The sequence below is a fragment of the Crocuta crocuta genome, unplaced genomic scaffold, assembly GCF_008692635.1.
Source record: "Crocuta crocuta isolate KB4526 unplaced genomic scaffold, BGI_CrCroc_1.0 scaffold343, whole genome shotgun sequence".
Taxonomy (NCBI): Eukaryota; Metazoa; Chordata; class Mammalia; order Carnivora; family Hyaenidae; genus Crocuta; species Crocuta crocuta.
In genome coordinates, this window is record NW_027532679.1 from 1,908,480 (window position 1) to 1,930,102 (window position 21,623).

Sequence of the window (21,623 nt, forward strand, 5' to 3'; positions counted from 1 at the left end):
TGTTTTACCATATTTAATTAATTTCTTTTAAAAAGATATATCTACAGTATGTTTTATTACTAATCACATTAATTATCAAGTATGTCAGTTCCTCCTCAAAGTACAGACACAGCTTGAGAAACATTAATTTTGTACCATGCATATATTTGAATTTCCAAAACAGAAAATGATTTCAGCTTAGACACGATGTCTGGCCAATGGAGATATTCTCAAAACTGTGGGTTACTGATTTGTCACTGAGCTAGACTTCCTCCAAAGAAAAAGTCTCTTCAGAATCAACCAGATAATTTTGCCCTTGGCCAGTGAACAGCAGGGTTGTATTTGTTCTGTTTGGAAGGTCCAAAGCTGGATGAGTGTCATTTTGCATTAGGCATTGTTTGTGAAATAAACGGCTAGCATAATGTTATTGTTGTAATCACCTGCTATTAGTTTAACTAAAATCCTCATGGATTGGGAGAATAAATAGTAAATACTTTTGTATCCTTTAATTAAATGTTGCTTCATAACACTTTTTAAAGAACTTTCCCTGGGCAATATTATGAATATATCATGGTTACTCTACCATCCATAGGGCACATGGGACTTTTGTCTGCCTTCTACTTTTTCTCAAATCTTGCATTAGCTTACTGAGTCCATGTGGTGTAAATGGAGCTCATTTCTTCCTTTTACTCTCTGGGATTGTCATATGAGCCAAATATGACCAACACAAGTACGTCATCCCCCCCCCCCATAGAGATTTGTTCAGGGATAACTATGTGGCTCAAGTCGAGTTACTTAGAATCTTTTATGGAAAAGATCTTGATTTTAGATCTTGTGATCTCAAGCTCATGTTCTTGTGGTCACCTGTGGACATTTTATGCCCCAATAAAGCAAAACTAAGAATGAAACCATGAGAAGCCTAGAGAAGAAGAGGGAAATAAAGCCTTGATTACATTAGAACTGCTCTGGTCTACCCGGCTTAAGACTATAGTTACGTGATTTAGGAACCCCCTCTTTTTCTCTGATGCTAATTTGAATGAGTTTTGACTGCTGTAACCAAAAGATCCCTTGCGAGTACCTCTTGTCAGATTTGTGCCATAAGTACTTTGTGCCTCTTGATGAGCCCACAGTAGTAGCTCAGCCTGCCCTTGCAAGTCAGTGACACAACAAGCACTCCCCCCTGCAATCAGTGCCATTCTACCTTGTATCTCAGACCTTAAAGTCTTTGCCAGAAACCTGACTTGGTAATTTCTCACAAAGTCTTGTAGATAAACATGTAAAGGGCTTGTTAGTTTTGGGGGAATATTTACAGCGTATAAGAGAACTCTGTATCCTGAGTACAATACAATATTTTAACATGTCAGAAAGGTTCAATGAAGTATGAAATTCAAAGTAAAGTGGAGTTATGTGGATATTCTTGCACTTGGGTTAAAAAAAGGACAAAACAAAACCCTGCATTCACATACTTAAAAATACCTTTTGTGCACTTCCCCTGAGCTAGGCACAGTGGAAGGAACTAGGACACAATAGAGAGTAAGAGATTTCTGCTCTCATGGAAAATATCAGTTTTCTATCAGGACATTTTGACATGGATCCAGTAAAAATACAAACAAATGTGTAATCAAATCTATGATAAATACTGTCCTTGGGAGTATGTAACAGGGAGGTATTCAGGACTAACTAAATCCTAGAAGAAGTGATAACGGAATATACATTTGAAGGTTGAATAGGAGTTAAAGAACTGAAAACATGAGAGTGAGGGTAACTTCCAGGAAAAAGAAAAATCTTTCCAGAAGGAGAAAAAAACTTTGTAAAGGATTCTCAAGTGGGAAGATAGAAGATTTCTTTGAAGAATAGAGAGTGGCAGCAGATGAGACAGAAGATGTAGACAAGGGACCAGATGAAGCCAGGCCTTTCAAGTCATGGTGACAGTTGCTGTCCTTCCCTTTCAGGCAATAGTAAGAAAGACATTTAAGGATTTTAGTTCACAAAGTGACACGCTTAGGATTATATTTTAGAAGTTATCGCTGCAACTTCATGATTGTGAGGTCTGGCTGGTATTAGAATCACCTGGATTATGGGGTTCCTGCCCCAGTCCAGTAGAATCAAAGTCTCAGATGTGGGCCCCTGGCTATGGTCATTTTAAAAGCTCCCTCCAGATGATTAACATCAAGGTAGGCTGGAGAATCACAGATGCACACCAGGTAGGAGATGTAAGAGCACCTTGATATATGCTCTGCGAGCTGGCTTCTCAGTATTACTCTAGTTTATCATCCCCAAAACTAAGATTATCACGGACTGCATTAATAGAAACATACTTCCCAAATGAGAGAAATTTGGTTCCACTGCCCCCAAATTAGACCTAGCATACCTGAAAAATTTGTTCATCTCTCAGCATCAAATTTTAAGAGAAAACTAGCCATACTGAAACATTCCTAGAAGAAAGCAAATGAGGTGGTAAGAGGGATCTGACCTGTCATGAGCTGAAATGATCCAATGGCACCAGAGATGTTGAAATTGCAATCAAGTAATTCTTCACAGAGAACTCTATTTATTCAGAGGGTAAACACAAGGTCCAGCTACTTCCCAGTCATACACATTGGAAACAGTGGCAGGAGATAGTACAGGCAAGAACCCTTGTCCTCACGGAGTTGATGTTCTAGTTGAGAGTGAAGTTTTATCCCTCACATGATCATTAAAGTCAGAATTTTAAACTGACCTTTATGGTTAGTGCTGTAGGATCTGGGCGTGTGTTATAGGGAGATATATTTCAGTTATTAAGTTTAGAATAGCAAAAGTAGACGTTTCTGAGAAGCAAGGAGGTCATCATCTGTGGAAGGATTCTAGCAGATGTGGCCATTTATAGAATCTAAAGATAAGAGTTGAAAGATGAAATAGGAAGGAGATTGTTGAGTGATCTAGTCTAGTGATCTCTAGAGTCTTTTGCAAAACTGAAAAACAAATATTACACCTTAAGTGCTTTATTATGCATTATCTCACGTGAGATTTATAACATCCATCATGCAGATGTGGAAAATGAAACCGCATCACACTACCATTTTAGAAGGGAAGAGCATCTACACATATAGAGTAAAAAGATATCAAAAATTTAAGTTGACCCATGAATTGATGGGGACCTCAGTATGCTGGTAAGACTGGGTCCAAGAACATTTGTGGAGCTCTTTGTGTATAGGTGTGTTAATACAAGAGCGCTAGTACAAGATTGCTTGATTGGCTACAAAACTGATTAATATTTTACAGGGCAGTAAACCATCACACGGGATTATTTTTCTACTTGAGAAAAATAATTTGTATCTTTCACAGACAAAAGTCTTGAAGGTAATGTAATTTGACTAAATTTTGGATTTTTATTTAGTAGTAAAGGGAACAAAAGCACATTTCCCTTAGGTAATCCTTGAGAGAGCATGTTACACAAACCACATATAAACCTTTGAAGAACAAGATTATCTTTTGGCTGTCTTTTCAAGTTTTGGGTAATTTTTCTTTCTTTTTTTAATTTTTTTTAATTTATTTCTAGGAGAGAGAGAGAGCGTGAGCAGGGGAGGGTCAGAGAGAGAGGGAGATACAGACTCTGAAATAGGCTCCAGGCTCTGAGCTGGCAGTCAGCACAGAGCCCAACGTGGGGCTCGAACCCACGAACCGCGAGATCATGACCTAAGTGAAAGTCGGACGCTTAACCGACTAAACCACCCAGGTGCCCCTAATTTTTCTTTCCATGAGAAGCGGTAAGTAACTTTTGAGGATTTTTGAGCTGCAGTGATGAGGCTGGGTCACAACTGATCTATTTTCTCCAGATAACCACACTGAAATGAGCCATGTAGCAAGTATTTGGGGGGAAAGTATTGGGGATGCGCCTTTTGAATCACATCATGATATTTCTGCCTTCGTATAAGTCGGAGCTTGCTTTTTCCAGTCGCTTTATGTTTGTTGGTTTAATTGATTCCTAACACATTTGTAAACCTCTCAAAATTAACTTCTCCTATTTTGTTTCTGCGAAAGAAGTTTGGCAAACTAAACATGATTAATATGTAGCTAGTGGTTCATTAACTGCTTGCTGTTGTTGGCTCTACGACAAAGACTCAGGAACCCCAGGTAGAAATCTGCTTCTTTAGAATTTATTGCAGCTGTTTACTCAGTAAGTTTTCTTTCTCAATTTGTGTGTGTGTGTGTGTGTGTGTGTGTGTGTGTTGGTTGTTAATGGAGGATGTCACAGTTACCAGACAGGGAATTGTAATTGTTAGTGGTTTCCTATTTTTGGAGTGGTAATCTTGAGCTCTTCAGGTTCAGAGAGAAAGTCCAGTTCTCTTCAAATGGCACTTTGTTCAGCCTCATGTAACTGAGGGCAGATTTGGTCTCACTGTTTTCCTTCCCTGTGAGTTAATCTTGAGGAAAGACTTAGGTGTTAAGTTTAGGGAATAAATGAAAAGTAGCCATGTGGTGGGCTTAATGTTCCAATAAGGATTAGGACACTTGCCTGTGTGGCAAGGTCCCTATTACTTAAAGGTGAAGTGGAAGAAAACTAGACAAACCGTTTATTTTAGGAACGCAAACAAGATGTAGGGTACAGTTTAGCTTTTTAGTTAAGAGTCTGATTTCTGCTCCACTGAGAGAAAACTAAACTGAAATTTATAGGCACTGTAATATATCTTTTAAAAAACATAATGTGGGCCGCCTGGGTGGCTCAGTCGGTTAAGCCTCCGATTTCAGCTCAGGTCATGATCTCGCTGTTCGTGGGTTTGAGCCCCACGTTGGGCTCTGTGCTGACAGTTAGCTCAGAGCCTGGAGCCTGTTTCAGATTCTGTGTCTCCTCTCTCTCTAACCCTCCCCTGCTCACGCTGTCTCTCTCTCTCTCTCTGAGAAATAAAACAAAAATATATATATATAATGTATGATATTTAATGTCATTTATAGTCCTTTATCTCACCAAATCCTCCGCAATTCTATGAGGTAGAATCTATCATTGTTTCTGTTTTATAGATGAGGAAACTGAGATCCAGAGAGTTTAAGCAAGCTGGTCAAGATTCACAGTCAGTAAGAGACAAAGGATTAGACCCGGACGAACAGCTTACAACCTTCTCCTGGGAAGGTTAGATGGCTGGGATGATGCTGGGATGGAGAAAGCACATAGAAAAATAGCCGAAATCCCATTTTCCAACCTCAGCTCATTCATTAACTGTCTTTGCAACTCTGGATGAGTCATTTCATCTGTCTGGTCCTCCATTTCCCTCTGTAAAATGAAGGGTAGAAACAATTTGGGTTGGATGGTCTCTGGGGTTCCTTCCAACTCTGAAGTTCTCTGATTCTATAACTGCATCCTGACCTTAGAGGTGCACATGCTTCCCTCCCCACACACATACATACAACTACTTCCCAAAGTAAAACTCTAATTCTCCTACGAGCACCCATTGCAATTTGATGCTAAACTCAAGACCCCACCAAATCCTGTTATTTACAGCAGCCCCTCAGGAACACACAACTGTTTCTAAAATCTGGCAAGCCAGTTCTTTAAAATAAGTTTGCTAATGGGATGTGGTTTTAGGACATAAAATATTAATTAAATGCCTCAAACAGATGAGGCTTTCTCTATAAATCATCTTTTTTATAATGTTACCTTGACAACTTAGCTTCGACTCTTTATACATGGAGTTTTCATTGTGAGAGAAGAGGGGTGCCCTCTTGGTATTTTTAAAGATTTCCTCTTGTTTCATGGTAAGGGGAAATGTCAAAAGTAGATCGCAAAACCCAGCAGAATGTACACAGGACATCTTGATGGAATGTCACTGGGAAATAATCACAGCAGAATATACACAGGACATCTTGATGGAATGTCACCGGGGAAATAATCACAGGTGCGCAGAATTAGGACATATCCTGATTAAAGGGACACTGTTTTCTACTTTCTGTTTCCTGTAACCATCACACATCTCAAGAGCATGTGAGATGTTACATTCCTGGACCAGCAGTTACAGAGCAGAGAGCCAGGAAAGTGTCTGAAAATAATTGCATTATTTTTAGTTGCAGCAGCAAAGATGCACATATTAGGATGAGGGGAGAGCTCTGAGGTACTGAACCAATCCAGAAATGCTAAAAATATTGTTCCCCCTCTAGCAATTGAGATTTTGAGCAATGACTGAGGCAGAGGCAGGTAGGGAGATTAAATTAGAATTCGCATCTCAGCCATAAGCGGCTCGTTATCAGGGCTGGCAAGAGATCAGTGGGCTCATAGGGCTTAACCGCGCGGGCCAAGGGGAAAAGTTAAAAAGGGGCCGCGCTGAGCAGCAGCGGAAGACTCCTCTCCAGCATCTCGCACCACAGAGCAGAACCTGGAGAATGGCCGAACAATCGGACCGGGTTCTAGAAGCCCTTTCCTTTGTGGTTGTGAATGTGAGCCCGGCAGACGCCATGGACGCCGCTGCAGGGGAGCGAGTCTGTGCTTGACACATGTGTTTCCCATTGATAGCTGGAGACAGCCCAGTAGCTCCGAGTTGGCCTGACAAAGCCTTATTGAAGTACAGACAGAGTACGGTTTCAAAGCAGTCAGAAAAAGAACGGGAATGCTGTTCAGGAAATTCTTCAGGCATGGGCAGGGACTTGGCTGCAATTCTGCAGCTGGAAAATCTGACTGGGGCAGCTTCTGAGCACAGGCTGGGCCTGCTCACACTCGGCAGGCTGAGCGGCCGCCTCCTTCAGAGCCTCTCGGCACGCTCTGGGATCCTGGGCGATTTTCATCAGCCGCTTTGTGGAGCAGACACGCGAGGTAGGACACTGCTCTTGCATTTCCACGCTGCTTTGCACTTTCTCAGCCTGCTGTGTGTTTGCAAGTGCTGTGAGTTTTTGGTGGGGGTGCGTGTGTGTTACAAGTTAGAATTCCATCACTTCAAACATTTGGTGTGGAGTTGTAATCATTTTTTTTCTTTTTCTTTTTTTTGTCCCATAACCTCTTCAAGATCTGACCTCCAGCAGGGCAGGGACACTTGAAAGTTAGGCTTCAGCTAGCAACACGAACTTGAGAAAGAAGAGTTGGCAAATTCTTGTTTGGTCACCCTGTTCCCACCTCCTGTAACTTTTCTGCGTGAAAGGACAGTTTCATTTGAGAGGAAACTATCTGTGTTCTTTGCTTCATGAGAGTTTTGAGAGGGGCGTTTTTAGCAGAAAATAGCTTTCATTTTAGGAAGGAATCGGAGTTGGAAGTTTCTATTTTGGATTACACTTTCAGAGAGTGGGAGCAGATACGTGTGTATGAGTTCCTGGCATCTTTTATTATTCTACTGGACTTGGGCTGTCATTAAGGAGCCCACTGATAGGTTTGCCTAGAAATATGCTGGGAACATTTGTAATTCTGTTTCTATCATAGTTTTCGACTATCCTGAGCTGAAAAGTTACTGGCAGTTTTACTCTCAAAAACTGCTTCTGTATTTTGGAAATAGAGACAACTAAATAGAAATAGAAAACAATAGTTCATTGGCAATTGTTGTTTAAAGATAGAGATAGGATGGGGTGAATTTTAGCTTCTTAATCAGCTTATTTTATTTTCTACTTTACTGGAAAGAGTGGTTTCCAAAAACAACTTTTTAAACAATCCTTCCTCATACGTATCAGCTATCATGCAATATAGGTTTTTTACACCCCGCATCCCCGGAAAGCTCTACCTTATTCCATGCTTAGCATTTGGAAATACACAGTGTAATTGCGTTTAAGAAACTCGTTCAGCTCAGGAAGGGCTGGGCTAAATCTCACTACAGCTTTGTGATTACTGGCAGAGCAATCGGTGACAGCTCTCGTGCTCTCCAAAGGGTCTTGGCCAAAAGTCTAGTTGGGGAAATAGATGAATGAATGGATTCAGGTGTGTGTTTACTTCAGTTTTAAAATCTCTGAGTGAGGGGCTCACCGTCTAGACTAATGGGTGAATGAAGAATAAAGGGCTGGAGTTATTCATCTCTTTTTCTGTATAAGACGTCTGAGCAGGCAAACCTTCTGTCCTCTCGGTAGAATTTCAGTACTCTCAGAACTCATTTTCTCCACGGTTTTGCACTCAGAAGAAGGATTTGGGAAATGATGGGCAACAGGGGCTCTTACTCGAAGAGTGGCGTGCACACATTTTCTTCATCAGTCTTACCTTTGTGTTGGGTTCGTTGGAGAGAGTTCGGGATACGCAGGACGTGGGACCAAAAAAATGAGTAAATCACCATAGACGGAGACTACATTTGTGTCTTTCCCAAGTGCCTACTAGGTGAGCCAAATGCCCAGACACATTCAGAACCGACATGAGCCAAGCCCACTGCTGGTGAAAAAGGAGACTCAAGTGAGCTCTAATGTCATACTTATCTAAATTTAGTGTGCGTCAGGCACTGAGCAGAGCAGGCGTGAAATGGCAGCTCCGGGTTACAGAATTTTGAACAGCAGTGCCTAAAACTTGGAAGAAACTTTATAGTTTCCCTGTTAAAGAAGTATAGGAGGGGCAGATCAAGCTCCCTTGACATTTGTAAAGAAAAAGAAAGGGTGGGAGGGCAGAGAAGAAATCCAGGGCAGAGGTGCAGGCAATAGGAGAGAGCAGTAGCCACCTCACACACTGGGCAGCCAAGGCAGAGGGAGGAGCTGGTGCACAGGAATGAACCACACGTACTAGAAACAGCACAAACCAGTGGGTGCTGATTCGTTCGTCTTGCAGTGTGTGGATAAACCATGGTCTCAGTGAGAATTGTTCTACCTTCTACACGATGGGAGACCCCATGGCTGGTCTGCCCTGCTGTGCCTTCTGGAAGCAATCAGAGAGCACATCTTGTAAGAACGGCAACGCCCAGTGGTTCAGATTTCCCAAGCAAGGAGGTAGCAGGCTCTTAAGGCTTTATTTTTATCCCATATTTCTTCCATCCAAAAATATTCCCACTGGGGGTGTTGAGTGAACGGACCAGGTGGAGACGGGTGAGTGATTGCAGTGAGCAGTTTGTTCTAGGCCCTGTCCATGGACAATTCACCATAAAGACAGACTTTTTCAAAAGAATATATAATGATACATAAGCTTTATTTTGATGAATGAATTTATTTTTTTTAATTTAAAAAACATCTCCGAGGTCATGTACCAATTACTGGTGAAAGTGTTTTATACTAGATCCATAAGGTTAGGAGGTTTGTAGACTCTTGGATTTGACCATCTGGAAGGGACTTGGGCCATTCTGTAGTTCAGAATTTCTTGAGTGTGTGTTTAATGGAAACCCCTTTTATAACAGGGTATTTGTAGGGGAGATCAACACCCACATTCTTGATTTAACTATTTGATTGTACTGTCATTTAAATATGTACAAACCAAAAGTACCCACGTAGATATTACCTCTGTTTTAACCATTCTTGAATAAATATAGCACTAAAACAAAATTTTGAATTGAATACCGAGAAACATATCTAATAACATTCAGGTTATCAACTTTGGTTTCTTATGTGGAAGATGCATTGTTGGAATTTAATAAGGTTTATACCATGAATATGGGACTAACAGTTACCCAGAGATTACTTTGATCCTGGCATACTTACACGCCTATATCCTGGACAGACACTTGATTCTTTGATGGCTTTTTCCTCTTCCCTTCTACCTTTACTATGTCCTTTTATTTGCACCTTGAAGGAATGTGCTATTTTATGTTGTGTCACATTCTTCTCCTTTCTCTATTCCTGACAATTAGAATAGAATCGTTTGTCACCCATGTGATCATGTGGTTAATACAAATACACACACCAAAACTGTATGGTAGTAGCCATTGGTTGTGAATCTGATCTATATTTTCTAGGAGAAAACTTACACAAAATTATCACATCAAAAAAATAAATAAATAAAAGGAAGGGCAAGAAAAATACACGAACACATTTGGTGCCAAACTCTCAGATCTCAGGGAAGATTTGAGGATCTCTCATGGGAACTCCATGTTAAGAGATGCTGATCATGGCTATTTCTGGTTCTGTAGAAGAATCCTGCAGGAATCTGGGGAAGGATGGCTCTGGAAACACCCCATCCATATTTCTAATGCAACCCAGTTTTCTATATTGGAGTTTTGTAAGAGATTTCTTCTGAAAAGGGAGTTCAAAGGCAATATCCGTGAAACTTGTGTTTGTCCACAGGTAATGGAAACTCTGCTCACAAAAGTCTGAATGTATAAGGTGTTGGTTTTGGCATGTACAGGTGTAGATCATGCCTGGACAGTCCAGGGCTATTGTGGCACCTGAGCACCATCCCCAGTGAACAAAACTTCCTTTCTGCTTCTCCATCTTCTCCTCTTTATCTGAACTTCCGGTGCTCATGTCCGTGCATCATGTCCAAGTCAGGGCATAGGTGGCGGGGCATGAAGGGAAATAACACCTTTCTTCACGAAACCTCACCCCTTCATCAGGAAGGGATCCTCTCCCATGCAGCCTTGCCCTCGCATCCCAGAATACACACCCAGAACTGGATTGTGTACTCACTGCTACCTTGCGATGATACTACCACAGTGGAGTACTGCCAACCGCGGTTCACCCTCTGGGTATGGAGTAGGAACCCGCAAATTCAGATCGAGATTTCCACCAGATGATGAGCCTATCAAAGCCTATCTATTATCAGTGAACACCAGAGAGGACGTCTTCACGATAGGCACAGAAAGTTTGGGCCACAAATGCTTAAAATTAAAAAAACAAATACATTTGAAAAACACTGCTCCAATAGACTATTTCTTCCACTTTAAGGAAGTGGACACTGAGATCTGAAAAGTGGACACTAAGATCAAAAGACTGCCTAAGGGACACAGGCAGTCTGTGACAATGGCAATGCTTCTTGTTCTTGACCATGAGGACAACATGTTATATGCATTGCCTCCGTAATTATAGCTTAGTGATACTTTGGAATCCAAGCTCAGAAAGGAAGGGAGGGAGGGAGGGAGGAAGAAGGAGAGGAGAGGAGAGGAAAGGAAAAAGAGAGAAAAGAGAAGAAGAGAAGAGAAGAGAAGAGAAGAGAAGAGAAGAGAAGAGAAGAGAAGAGAAGAGAAAAGAAAAAAGCGAGAGAGAGAAAGACAAAGTAACTTTATACTGGAATCTTAAGTATTGGAAGTTTTGTCAGAAATCACCAGTTTCGGTGGTTTCTCAAAACATCCTAAATCAGAATTTCAGAGATTAGAGTTGGAGAATCTCTCTATTTTTAAAACCTCTCTGAGTGATTCTTTTGAAGCCAGCCAGACACTGGTGCACAGAACTGGGTTTCTTTAAGACTGTGGTTAAATCAGGATCCACTGCAGGGATGCCATTTATAGCATTGCTGACAGATATCAGCCACATGGGTTGGCTGTGCCTTCAATGAAGAAGAACCTCTCTACACTGTGAGGCAGCCAGGGCATCATTTCTCACCTCAGGTCTCCTCAAAGTGAGCCAACTTTCATGTCCGTGCTTTGTAACCTATGCCCTTTGTCATGGGCTCTGGAGCCACATTTGAGATTGGTGATGGTACTTGGTGCAGAAGTGAGTTGGAGAAGGGAGTAAAGGTAGAGGTGATCAGAAAGCTTGGGATAGGTCCTGACTTCACTAATTGCTGGATCTCAGTTTTCCCACCTGTAAAATGGGATCAGATGTCGCTAGAGTGTTTTCTCTTTCTCATAATCTATCATTTATGGAATTCTAAAGCTCTCCCATTGCCCGATGAAAGTCCAAGTCTTCCTTTTCCAAGGCTGGGTTTCTTAAATTATTTCATCCATCCCTCCTCTTTCCTATTCTCCTTACTCTTCTGGAACACATTCCAGTTAAACTGCTTCTGGCAAAAATATGATTCCCTGAACTCAGGTCCAGTCATCTGCCAAGTGCATATTCCATGACCAGAACACCAAACATCTATTAATATAAGGAGAAGAGAGTGATTTTATGAGAGAAGTGTCACAGTAAGAAGGAAGAGTGGGAGGTGGGATCATCTTACAGCAGAAAGAGATACACACACACACACACACTTAATATTAACTGAGAGAGCATGAGACAAACTGATACAGAATGAAACAGGCACATGAAGATAAAAAGAGGTATGGGCACAATCAGCAGAGGAAAGTATATTTTACCCTGAATTATGCAAGTTACTTTTTTCCGCCTTGCCCAAAATTCTCTACAGATTACACTGTGCGCTCTCTTTCACCTTTGTTGCCACACAAAGAGGTGATCGCCTTCATTATTATTTCAAATTCCTGTTGCCAAGTGTGAACCACTTTATAGAAAGGAAGCTTGTAATCTGTGGCCCCTGGCCTGCTGCCAGAGAGGTTTGTAGGACTCGGGGAGGAAGGTGTCACCATGGTTCACTAAGTGTATAAATCCTGTGAGATTGGCTTGCTCGGAAATCTTTGCTGGTGGCTATCCTGACAGAGCTCTGGGTGTGTAGGTGAATGTGGAAGCTAAGGCTTTATTCTTCTTTGTAACTGATAATGCAGTGGCACCTATTAACACAAGCACAGTTTCCTGATAAAAACTATATTGCCAGGGATTAGAAACTCCCTCCTTGTTCAGCCCACTTTCCTTTGCTAGGTGATAGGATCAGACTCTCTCATGAGCACCCTAACTTCCAAATAACATATTTCTGAGCTCTTCGAAACCCTGCAGTTAGTTGCTGGCTGGGGTTGAAGTATTTAGCCACTGAAACTGTTCTTCTTGAGCTCAGTGAATCCGTTATCAGCTGTTAGCTCCTTCGTCCGAGCAAACATTTGACACCACTCTGTTGTCCTGACTCTGGTTAGGATTGTGGTACTGGGCATTGCACGTTTGATGAAAGAAGACTACTTAGAGCCTAGGAATAGCTGACAGGCAGAGTCACACTGTGCTCCTCTCCTTCCGGTCTTAGCCATGGTACCCGCCATCACTTCTCTTGTACTGTACTCATACCAGCGCTTGCGCACACTCACTCCCTCTCTCTCTTTAAATTTCATTCCATTTTCCTGTTGCCAGTTTTTCTCTCTATTAAGGATGTACTTTCCTCTGTCATTTGTTTGGTTCGGACCCAACTCATTTGCTTCCCTCAGTGGTCAGGAATGCTGGGATCAGACCAGAGTATGGTCATAACTTTGACCACATAATGACAGACATGAACTCCCAGAGTTGGCCCTGACCTTCAGAGGTCTGTGGCGTCACTTCTGTTGTAGACAGAACTATGCCTGGTGTTTGCCAGGCCGAGGATACAAACAGCAGATCACAAACTGGCAGTCTAAGGGCTGGCCTAAAGGCACATTTTGGATCACCAAGTTTTTTTTTTTTAATTAATTAATTACAATCCAGTTAGACATTCTGAGATAGTATATATAGATCTAGATAATCTAGAAAGAGCTAAAGAAGGGTGTCATTAGTCTGGTCCCCCACAGCATAGCAGTTAATAGGATCTGAGTTGTTCCCATTACTTTGAGAGGGTTACTTATCCACTTTATTTGCTAACCCCACCTTACTGATCTATAGATGTTTCCAGTAGTAATCTCTCAGTAGGCTTTCGTTTCTGAACCTCAGAAGGTAGAAAATGATTTGAAGGGTACCTGGGTGGCTCAGGGGGTTAAGTGTCTGACTGCTGATTTCAGCTCAGGTCATAATCTCACAGCCATGAGATCAAGCCCTGCATTAGGCTCTGTGCTGGGCGTGGAGCCTGCTTCAGATATTCTCTCTCTCCTCTCTCTCTCTTCTTCTTCTTTTCCCTCTCCTTGCCCCTCCTCTGCTCTGGTTTTCTCTCTCTCTCTCTCTCTCTCTCTCTCTCTCTCAAAAGATGTTGATGACCTTTCTTTTACAGTTCTTCTAAGGGTTGTACATAAAGTTCCATTCTAGATGCATAGGTAAGAAATTAAGGCATTGTGACCCCACTCTCTTAGAGGGCACTGTTGAGTAGGTCATGGGTAGGTATCTATTGAACAAAAATGCAGTAGGACAGCATGCCTGGTGCACAGGTTTTGAAGTCAGATATTCCTTGGAGTAATCACATCATAGAATTGTACATGGAATTCAAATTTTTTACTCTATTAGTAATCAGAACAGTCACTGCCTCTAGGGAAGGGGATTAATTAGGAAGGGGCATAAGGGAACTTTCTAGGGTTCTGGAAACATTCCCTGCCTTGATCAGATATTGTTTACACAGATGTACAGATTTGTAAAACGTGAGCTGAATACTTAATATTTGTGTTTTTCACGGGAAGTAAATTATAGCTTAATAGACAAATATATGTAGAGAGAGGTATGCCAGGTACTTAACCAAGTACCAGGTACTTCATTATTATTGCTAGCATGTTTATTTCTGGACACCTTGATTTAAAACAAAACAAAACCCTAAATACTTACATATGTACATACATACATACATAGAACATGACTAAAAATGAGGTAAATAGCATTTCCTTTCAGACCACAGATTTCATTGCAAACATTTGAGGGCACAGCTAGAGATCATTACCAAGCCCAACTGCCAAGGGAGAGTACTGGATCAATGCTAATTTTATGGAAGTATTGAATCACTCTAAAAGGATGTGCCCAATTTGTTGTAGCTGTTTTTCATGATGCCGTAAAAGTTTGTGGGTTCCAGAGACACATCAAAGATGCTTATTACCCGGGAAAGATGCCTATACTTAGGTAACATGTACCCTGGCTGAAATACAATAGTTGCCATGGTATTCATTGTATTGATGAATTGTCTTACAGTTAATATCCATGTTGAGAAATTCGAGCTCAAACTGTTACAAAAACATGTTTTTAATTAGTCGTCATGCTGTTTTGACCAAGTAGACACATCTATGTGGAATCATTTAACATTAGTTAGGAGAATTGGTTTTTCAGCCAGCCACTCTAAATTCAAATTCTTGCTTTGTCTTTAACACACCAGCTGCATTTGGGCCAATGACTTAACCTCTCTGTTGCCTCAGCTGTAAAGTAGGGATAATAATAGTGCCTTCCTCATAATGACATGACTGTGAGGATTACATGGGTTCAGTAAAGCGTCTAGAACAGTGTCTGGGACATTGTAACCATCACACAAGCATTTGTCATCAGATTTGCGTGCTTTCTTTGGGCTAGCAAACCAGCCTTTGGGTTTTGTTGTGATTTGCCTTTGGGTTTTGTTCAAAAGGTGCGCTGTGGTGGTTGATGAAAGTGATGTCAAAAAACTGAAAAGACCGGGGCCTGGCATTTGTGGGAAGCTTGTGATTCTCTAGCCCACTCTGGCCTTATTCCTGACTTACTCTGTGATCTCCCTGAGCCTGGTTTTCTGCTGTTAAATAATGATTTGAACTTTTTATTGTTTGTGTCCCCTTCCAGCTTGCATCTCATTGTCCGGTCTTAAGTGTTTGAGTCATGTTCATTATTATTATATGACTTGGGCTTGCTCCCCAAGTCACAGAAGAGTTCTAGAGGCCTGGCTGGGATCCCTGTTACTGGTTCTGTTTGGAGTCATCACAGGGATTTAAGAAACATTGGTCTTATACGACACAGCTCATTTGCTTCAAAGGACTGCCACTCCTGTTAAGAAAGCTGGCCATAGGGGCACCTGGGTGGTTCAGTAGGTTAAGCGTCCAACTTCAGCTTAGGTCATCTCCTGTGGTTTGTGAGTTCAGACCCTGCATCAGCCTCTATGTCATCACAGAGCCTGCTTTGGACCCTCTGTCTCCCTCTCTCTCTGCCCCTCCCCCACTGCTCACATAAACATTAAAAAAATCACATTCCTAAAAAAAATCTGACCATAGTTGAGGCTATGATAGGTGGATGCAGCATCCTCTGCATGTGAAAATGACAGTATTAAAATTGTGTCGTGTTTGAAATTATCCTTCTTCTTTAAGGGTGTTCAGTTTACATGTTCTCTTTTAGTCTTCAACTTGGAGCATTATGAACCATGTTTAGAATGATGTCTGAGTTTTACGTGCAGCCAAAGCTTCAGTGACTCCAGATTTCTTCAAGTCTCTTCAGATATTACCTTCTCCATGAAGTTAACCCTTCCCATGCTTTTAAATATTGAACCTGCTCTGAGACCCCCAACCCCCATACTGCTGACCCCTCTTTTTTCTTTTGATTGGGGGGAGTCCTTTACCCCTAGTATTTGTCCCCTGTAACATAAGTATAATACACTTTGGTTAGATATTTGTTATCTGCCTCCCCCTACACTGCCTCCTATCACTGCCGTGAGATTAGGCATCTGTGTTTCAGTTCACTGATGTGCCCCACATGCCCAGAACAGTAGCGTGGTAGGATCTGAAGGAAAACACAGACTTGTCAGGCAGTGGCTGTGCTTACGCCATTTTAAGTGCATGCCGCATTAAGTACGCATGGGTGGTAATTCTAAATACCTCATGTTATATTCAGGGAGAGGCACGTCTTTGCCACGTTCCATATGCAGTGGAAAGAAAACTGGACCTCCCTCTGGTTCCAGACCCTAACAATGCACTAATTATAGCTGTCCTTGAGAACTTTCCTTCACTCCTTGGTACCTCGGGATCTTAATTTATGAAATAATTTTAATAATATTCATCTTCCAGGGTGTTGTTAAGAATGTATGAGCTCATATATCTAGCGATCCCTAGTACAAATACATATGTGTGTTTTAAAAATACATTTCCAGGGGCGCCTGGGTGGCTTAGTCGGTTAAGCGTCCGACTTTCGCTTGGGTCATGATCTCGCGGTTCGTGGGTTCGAGCCCCGCGTCGGGCTCTGTGCTGACTGCCAGCTCAGAGCCTGGAGCCTGTTTCAGTCTGTGACTCCCTCTCTCTCTGACCCTCCCCTGCTCATGCTGTCTCTACCTCTCTCCTAGAAATAAATAAAACATTAAAAAAAAAACATTTCCATTTAAAACCACCTTAGCTGGCACTTCATACTTGTAAACCTCAGGGACAGTGAGAATGAATGGTCATAATGATACTGAAATAGCTTCCAGTTAATCAGAAATAAACATTTTGAATTTAAATATAAGGCATATTGTACTTTGGAAGAGAACTTTGATAATATCTGTAAGAAACACTGTGGCCTCCCAACTCCCCCCCCCCCCCCAAAAACACACACAGCTTGACCTAGCAATTCAATTTCTCAGGACTTCTCTGAGAGGCACAGTTGAACATACATGAAACAGGCATGCTTCATTACTGTGGCTTGTAACACTCATATACAGGGGACTTATATATTTAATCTCTAAGCCCAGTCTTTTTTTCCCTGAATCCCAGACTCCCTTCAAAGTGCCTTTGGGACACCACCCTCATGGATTCCTCTATGCAGAAGAATCAGCCTCTCTCCCCTCTGTACACTTCACTCACTACCTGCCTGTGAGCCTACCATGCCCTTGTGTTCCCCATCATGATGAATGGCACCATCCTTCACGCAGCTGCTCACACCAGACCCTTGGCATCCCCAGCTCCTCTCCTTTTCTTACCCTCACCCTGCGTCTCTGGTAGTAGTGAGTCCCGTTAGCTCTACTTTCCAGAAAGACTCAAAATATAGTAGTGACTCAGCAACTTCCCTCTCATTGCTGCCCCAGTCTGGGCTGCTTTCTCTGCCAACCCCTGAGTGATAGCAGTAGTCACAGGTGCCTGGTTTCTCTCTCTGTGTTCTTGTTGCGGCACTCTGTTCCTTACAGATCCCGAAGTGAAGATTGGATCCTCTTCTTCTGATGCCAAGGTTTTCTCAGATAGTTACCATCACAATCAGTGTCCTACTTAAGGTTTTCATGGTGGCTTGTAAGACCCAGCGTGCACCCCTCTGCCTGCACTCCCAAGCTGATTTTCAAACACTTTTCCCCTTCTTTGCTCTGGTCTAGCCACGCTGTCCGTCAGACTTGCCTCTTGAATTTCCACCTCAGTGCCTTTGCATGTGCTTATAGGGTTTCCTCTGAGTGCTTCCTCCAGATGTCTTCCTGCTTTATTCCCTCAATTGTTGGTGCTTTTTTCCCAAATCTTTCCACTACAGAGCTTTTTCCTGACCATCCTTGAAACAAGGGGCTCCCACTTATGATCCCCTCCTCCTTCTTGCTTTCTTTTCTCTTACTAAGACTTCTTCTCAAGGCTGAGTTTAAAATTTCATATTGGTTTGTTTATCTGTTGATTGTTTCCTCCACTAGAATGGGAGGTCCAAGAAGCAGGGCATCTTTTTACTGCTAATGTCATGAGAATACCTGATAAGTATTTATTTGTTAAAATCAGCCTTGGTAACAGAAAATTATTGGAAATCACCACAGTGCTTATAACTAAGGTGTTGGCTATGTTAAATATCATGTATCTATGTAATTTAAAACTGTTTAATTTAAAAAATACACATTTCTGTATGTGTTCATCGTACTATCACTTGTCTATATTAAGTGGACCAAGTTAGATTCAGAACAATAAAGAGCATTAAATATGCAGTTCTTTGTGTAAAAACAAAAAAATTAAATGTTTGTACATATTGAATAAAGGCTTTATGTGTAATCAACATTTCTACAAAGATTTTTTAAAAAGCTGGTAATAGTTGCACCTGTGGAGGGAAGCTGAAAGTGTGAACAACAACAACAAAAGAAGATTTTAAATGCATACCCTTCAGCTTTATTAAATACATGTACTTGTCTATTTTTTCAGTAAAAATTGTTCAACACTTACATATTCCAATTCTTAGAAAACTAAACTAGGAATACCTAACTTTTAAATTAATCCACATACATGTTTAAACAGAAGATGCCATTCTTAGACCATTTCACATAAACAAGCATTTGCTCTTGTGGATGAATTTTTATGAGAAAAAAAGTGCTGATTGTTAAACCACAACCGAAAGTGATGAGTTTGTTACAATTGTCTAAATTGTGCCAAATATTAACAAACCAAGACTAATGTGCTCTATGAATGGCTGAATGAAACCAGCCCTGGAAAGCAGATAGTTATAAATCAGAGACCTCAAGATTAACATGGCCAACGGAGAACTATTTTTGTGCCAAGATAATCCAATGTGACTGTGATTTCATGCAAACCCTGGATACGGTGATGCAGCCGTGGGGGAATGCAGGCCTGCTATTTACATAAACTGGTTAGATTTGTATACAGTGATGTGATTCGTGTTTACTTGTAACTGTACTGGAAATACTAACATGCGGCATCATTATCAACAAACCCGAGCTCCTGTGATTTGTATTTTTTGTCTTATATCTGATTAAAACAATAGTTATTAATTGGGCCGTTTTAAGCCGTTACTCCTTATCATAACTTTTAAGGTATGGCACAGGTAGCCAGAGTCTCTCTCTGCAAACTAGTCCCTTAGTCTGTCTGCTGAGCTCATTCAGTGCCAGCCTTGGCAGCCACACTGCTTAATTTAAACAGGCTGTTATGGCTAGAATGTTTACTGTGTCTTCTGCTAAAAACATGTTCTACCTCTGAGTCTCACCTTAATTGTGCCTTTGTCAGAATGGCCTTCCATGATCAGAACAGTCCACTCTCAGACCTGTACCAAGGAACCCTCTTCATTTCCTTCCTAACACCTAACTTAGATCTAATGGCTTAATCTGTTTACAAGAGTATTGTCCATCTCTCCCATGAAGGTACAAGCTTGAAGAAAGCAGAAATTCGATCCTACTCATTCTTTAGAAGACCTATGTATCTCTAGGACCTGCTGTGGTACTTGGAACATAATAGATGGTTGAAAATATTTTTTCCTTGCTGAAAACATAGATTGTGATTGGGGATTCCCGTAAAGGCCAGGTCTGTGCTCTGCTGTGTTTCTTCCCTCCTATCTTAACTTTACAGAGACTTGCACTCATTGGCATCCCCATAAATTCTCTTATGGAACAAGATATTTATAAAGCCTAGTAGGCAGAAGAGTCAGGCAAGTATGGATGGAATGCATGCCAGTACCTCCTCGTTCTCACCTCTACCTTGTTAGCAGAGCAGATCATAGTCCATAAAATTTTACAGGTCTGAAAGAAAAATCATCAGGAAACTTGATGGCATTATATGTGTCTTTAGAGAACTTACTAATTATTTTGAAATCATCTCTCAAAACATAATGCATTCCTCCATGTCAGATTAATAATGCAGATACTGTAACTGTTCTCCAGGTATCTCTTTTATTTGGGGGGAGAAAAGGACAACCTTTGTTCTTCTCCTGAAGAAGATCTCTGTGAAAATAAAAATGCTAAATGCAGACAGAGGGCTTATAGCAGTATTAGAGTGGAATATGTACGCAGCCTCACACAGTATGGTAGCTGTACGGGGCTCTGCCCCAGGACCTTCTATCACTCTTCTACCAACTGATGAAATGTAAGACCTGGAGCAGTATAGGATTGGCTAGTAGCTACTTGGTATCAATTAGATATAGGAAGGGAGGTCAACATGTATAAAATGTATGACCACTAGAGAATGGTCACCTTTCTATGTTAAGATGTCAAAGGTTTGTCATAGAAGAAGGGCTCATCACTCTAAAGCTTAGTGTCGGTGAGCTTAAGCTGGACATATAATTCAGCTTCCTTAACCCGAGGAGGGATAGCTACAGGGTTCAGGGAGCAGTTAGACTGGGCCTGGCTTAATGGTCTTTGTGAAGAATTGACCATGAACTTGGGATTTGTACAAATCCTCCAGGGGCTCCTGTGACCAATGTTGGGCATTTTTGAGGCCATTCAGAAAAGTTTCATGGGCATCAGAAAGTAAGTTATTGGTGATGGCTGCAATGGCAAAAGTGAAACAGAGCCTTACATCCTAAGAAGAGATCCTTCACAAGTCCAAGTCATAGAAACTGATACTGTCCTTAAGATTGACTAATTAGTATCAGGCCTTGATACTTGTTACATGATCCCAGCTAAGAACATTTGAATGTGTGAGACCATGAGGTTGCAGCTTTCAAAACCATGCTTTAGTAATATGCACATCCAAAATGGCCTTCTTTGGAAACTCAACATCTATTATATTTAGCAGCTACTTAATTAACCGATGACAATATTTGGTTATTACATTATGCTATTTCCTTGACTGTAGTTCCTCTCTATCTAATGGCAAAACAACAGAAAGTTTCACTATATTCATTCTCTGAGAAATATAATTCCATTGCATTATGTGTGCAAGACATAGATTATCTAGAAGTCAGCTGGATTTGTTTATAAACAGGTGAACTTTGAAAATAGGCTCATAATGGAATAGAATAATGCTTTGGATCTAAGCCTGCTTTTTACGTCAGTATAATTACATGTGTATTTGGAAAGGGAGTCAAGTTGTGTAAATTTTCTGTCTTTTACTTATGATCTTACAACGTTTTGTTACCAGAGGATGTCGTTTGGGCTTCATTTTCATTCATTCACTGAATAAATCTATGCCTGTATATATACACACCCCATATTTTCATATAATTACATACACACATAAACATACCATTGTTTAGTTGCTACTGGAGGTCAAAGTTTTAAATACTTAAAAGCATTTAGGATATATACAGAGAGATTACACATATCACTGTAAAATATGTTGTATAACGATTAAAGAAGTTCCCAAAGACTGATGGACAGCTCTAGTCTTCTGATTCCCAAGAAGAGAGGGAATTAGGATAGAGGGATTACGTTTTAAAATTCACATGCTTAGTACAATAGATATAGATGCAGGTAAGCCGAGATTTCTTTCTCATGGCAGAAAAGATATCTGCACATTTAAAAACCAAGACACCAAAGGTTGCAAAGAGCATAGTATTCT

At 41.1% G+C, this 21,623-nt stretch overlaps 1 protein-coding gene across 1 annotated transcript in view; it reads left to right on the top strand.

Annotated features, from left to right (window-relative positions):
* The first annotated feature begins 6,436 nt into the window (after positions 1-6,436).
* The window catches only part of SGCD (sarcoglycan delta), a 375,126-nt gene continuing 359,939 nt past the window's right edge, over positions 6,437-21,623 (top strand). The window contains exon 1 of the mRNA XM_077780729.1: positions 6,437-6,757. The gene's annotated coding sequence lies outside the window, so the exon portion shown is untranslated. The remainder of the gene's footprint in view (positions 6,758-21,623) is intronic.